At 38.1% G+C, this 4,205-nt stretch overlaps 1 non-coding gene across 1 annotated transcript; it reads left to right on the top strand.

Moving 5' to 3' along the window:
- Positions 1-2,600: 2,600 nt before the first annotated feature.
- Trnap-cgg (transfer RNA proline (anticodon CGG)) lies at positions 2,601-2,672 on the top strand. The gene has a single exon. It is a non-coding gene; the product is annotated as a tRNA-Pro (tRNA).
- Positions 2,673-4,205: the final 1,533 nt, after the last annotated feature.

Genomic DNA, 4,205 nt, shown 5'->3' with positions numbered 1-4,205 from the left:
ACTTCGCAGCTGGGGTGAAGAACGGCGTACACTACCTTCACCCAACAAACTTCGGGCCGTCAAGGAGACTACTGGTGTGTGGCGTTCCTCCTTGCGAACCTTCAGCAAGGAGTCTGTTGTCCTCTGCCGGCTGCGCATTGGCCACACCTGGATAACACACAGCTATTTATTACGCCGCGAGGACCCACCTTTGTCGCTGCGGGTCAGCTTTGACGGGGGTCCAAAATTTGTTGTACTGCTCGCTTTTAACACCGCTCAGGCAGACGTTTGCACTGCCTGATACGCTTCCTGCACTTTTATCGGATAACGTTGCGATGGGAGATTTAGTTTTGAGTTTTGTTCGTGCAGGGGGTTTTTATCGCTTGATCTAAGTGTTTGTCCTTTTTTGTCTTGCCTGGCCTTTGGCCTACGATTTTAGACTGGTGTTTTTAGCACGTTTCTTGGTGGTTGGCTTTTACTTTTTTGTTTCTATGATCGGCCAACCACTGTCACACTTGGTGTGATTTTAATTCCTTTTTTTCTGGTCTGTGTGTCTTTCTTGTCCTGTGTCGTCTCTTGTCATCTCCATTGTTTATTTGTTCTTATTCTTTGTGCGTGTTTCAAGTTCGTGGGAAAAGGAACCGATGGTCCTACTAGTTTGGTCCCTTCGATCCCACAAACCAACCATCCTTTTTGTCCTACAATAGTCGAAGTCAGGTGACACTAATTAAAAAATGACTGATTTCTTTTGCATAAATGAATAGTACTCATTCTAGCTGCGTTCAATTGTAGAACAGGCGCCCTAACTTCGAATATTTAATGTGCACTGTAGGGAATTTACTTCATTTTCCTCACAATTGATTTATAAGAGGTGCTGCCGTTTGTATTGAACACAGTGGTTAAATCATAGTGTAACTAGCAGTTCGTCTGTTTATGGTTACACTAGCTTGTGTAAATGTGGCAGGCACTTTGCCGAGCCCCAGCAGGTCACAACCCCCCTCGAACAACAAGCCTAAACAGTTCAGTGCACGCAAGATTTTGAAGCACCACGCAACATTTTATAAGGTCTTTCGGAAATTGTATGTTGTAAAAAGATATAATTTTGCAGGTATATGTGCCTGTTGTATGCAAAATATGTTGCAAATAATATCACAAGTAATAAATTAAAACTCCATAACTGATGCTGCAGTTTTACTGCATGAACAGCGAAAATGTGAGCGATAAGCGTTTTTACTTTCATCGTCTTGGGTGGATATCAGCGAGAAAGAGTTTTTGAAGATTTGAAATTCTGTGTACAGTTTGTTGAAAATAGCTAAGTGTTCTCTTACTCAAATATGGGGTGAATAGTGTCTGTATTCTTGTATTCCTTCCACGACTTCAAAAGCTGCCTCAAACCAACCATATACCTCCAGTTTCAAACTGACTTGTTGTGTTAAACATGCGATTACACTTTGTAATAATTAGGTCAGACAGTATTTGAAATTGTTAAGCCTATTGATAGGCACCCTGCAACTGGAACTTTCCTCGAAGTGAGCCGATGAGTAATGTACGTACCTTACGAGGCCCCTAGTGTACTGCGAATAATTAGGATACACCTAGCTTTGGAAGGACGAAAGAATGCTACGTTCAGACGTTGAGTCGAAATATATTGACATATTGACAGAACATATCAAGGGGATTTTCAAAATCCCTAACAAAGTTATTAATATTATTAGGCACGTCTAACATTCATAAACAAGTTTTTTCCTTAGTGGCTGACTTTTTCTCACTTTGTCCAACGTGTTTCATTCCTCTCACCTCAGTTTTTTTAGTTCAGTGCAAAAGCTTTGTTTCTTTCGGCTTTAGTGCTCTGAATTTCAAAAACAGTAAAATATCTACTTTAGGTACTGTTTCTATAAAGCTAACACTAGTATCTTATATCAGAAATACTGTAATAATTGCCTTAGATGGTTGCAGTCTTCTATAAATGCTGTCGGTTTTAAGTGGTTTGCCACGCAAGTATGGATGCTTAAAATAAGTGCAGTATAACGTCTACGTGTTACTATCTTGTTACTGCGCTATTAGGAAACTTTTTGTTCTCATTGAAATATGCAGTGTATCTATAGTTATCATTTTTTGTACGGTATTGACATTTTCACAAGTTTGTATTATAATTATTATTAACGTTAACTTCGATAACACCGATTACATGTAATGATGCTCAAAAACAAAATAAAACATTTGTATTTACATTTGTCGTATTGGGAAAAATAAGAAAACCTCTGCATGCCAGTTTTAGTGGCTCTTAATCTGCAGCAGACATTACTAACCCAGGCGAGTGACAGCATACATATAATTATTACTACGCGGCGATTCAAGTCACAGTTTGGTGGAAAAAAGCAGCTTTATGCTTACCATACATTTAGACATCTGTGTGGAAGTTTATTAATGTTACTGACTTTCACGCTGGCATCAAGCTTGTACTTCAGAGGCTTCACATGCATAAACCGTGACGGCGGAACGGGAGACGATCAAAATGTCTCGCATTACCCGTAAAGGGGGAAAGAAACAGAATACTTTACATCATATTTAACATAGCAGACAGTTGTATCTTCGTATACAAGCCATCCACTCGTAATCACGGCTCGTTGGTCTAGGGGTATGATTCTCGCTTCGGGTGCGAGAGGTCCCGGGTTCAAATCCCGGACGAGCCCTGAAAATTTTTATCTCGTAAGATTCCTTTTTTAATTGACATATTTATTACGTATATACACTTCTTTCGCCTTATGATTAGTTTCTAAATCAGTCCATGGGAAACTAACGAAATTATAGCTGTTGATAAAATGTATATCTGATGTGTGCAAGCGAAGTTTTAACAGTGTGAATAAAATAAGACAGCATCATAATTTCACCGGATTAATGATTCAAACTAAATATAGACATATGACTACATAACGCCTCCCGCTACCACATATTTATCTTGTGGAGGGCACATTATTTTTAAAAGAAGATTCACAAATACTTGCCTAAATCGCGGTCGTTTACCTGTTCTTCGTAAACTTCAGTCGGGAGCATTGGTGATGTTTTACGACATAGCACTGAAGAGTTGCACCGGCTCGAGAGCGACATTGATGTAGTAATATTACTTTGGTGTAAATTTATATGTACGTAGAAGTGCGTGTCCCATAAATAATTCTTATTCAACTAGTTACCTATGGTCGGAGTTAAACATAAAGAAAATAAAGAAGCCACTCTTTGATTTGTTAAGAATGGGACGTGGAATAAGGTTTCCAGCTATAATTCCATAGTAAAAGTGGCCTGTAAATCCAGCAGTTGGTTTTTGAAAGCCAGTAATTAAGTTGTTGCATAACTACTAATAATTCATTCTAGAGAAGACAGTTTGTTTACATCTATTTTGCAATGATAGCCACATGGCGTGCAAATTATCACGAAATACTGCAAAATATGTGTGGATTGCATTAATAGCAATAATATATAGCAACTAGGACTATCTTAATATTCCAAAATGTTTTTTTCTATGTATTCATTGCACATTTCCACTTAATTATTTCGATACTGCCACAGGATGGCTCACTTAATGATGGGGCATTTCCTACATCGATGTGAAGCATAGTTCGGAATTCAGTCTATTAAATGCGCATGTTGAAAAACATGGCATTTCACTACAATTTTTCTCTTATCTTCTGAGTCTGTGCATATGTAAGTTATTGCAGCATTTAATTTGCTCTGTTTTTTGAACAGTCATTTGTTTGTTGGAACAGGCCTTTCTTGTATGACACAGTACGTTTTTAATATACGCGTGTGGTCTCTTAAGAAAGTCGTCCAACTACACATTTTTCATTCGGTTCACATAACTTGTTGACTTCTTACGTAAGGTTTACCCAATTCTGTACGTAAGGTAATTTCTCAGGTTTCTGCCAAACGTCACTGAAAGATTTCACTTTGTATCTTTGACATCGTTCAGTAAGAAAATGAATTAAGAAACATTAAGAGTAAAAGATCCTTTTTTTGTAGTCAGTTTTCCTAATACAGCCACAGTTTACTTTTATAACATTAACGCTCTATGCTCGTTTTATCCGCCCACGTGGGTAGTGATCGCAAGCGATTCCTCTTCGTGTAACAAAAAAATTGTAATCCATGTACTGTAGCGTTGACTTGATAAAAGAATCAACTATCGGGACTTATAAATTTGACAGATAGCATGAAACGATTATATAACTTGAGTC

Source organism: Schistocerca nitens, chromosome 6 (genome assembly GCF_023898315.1).
Source record: "Schistocerca nitens isolate TAMUIC-IGC-003100 chromosome 6, iqSchNite1.1, whole genome shotgun sequence".
Lineage (NCBI taxonomy): Eukaryota > Metazoa > Arthropoda > Insecta > Orthoptera > Acrididae > Schistocerca > Schistocerca nitens.
The sequence above is the reverse complement of the archived record's forward strand: the minus strand, read 5'-3'. Positions and strand labels throughout refer to the sequence as shown.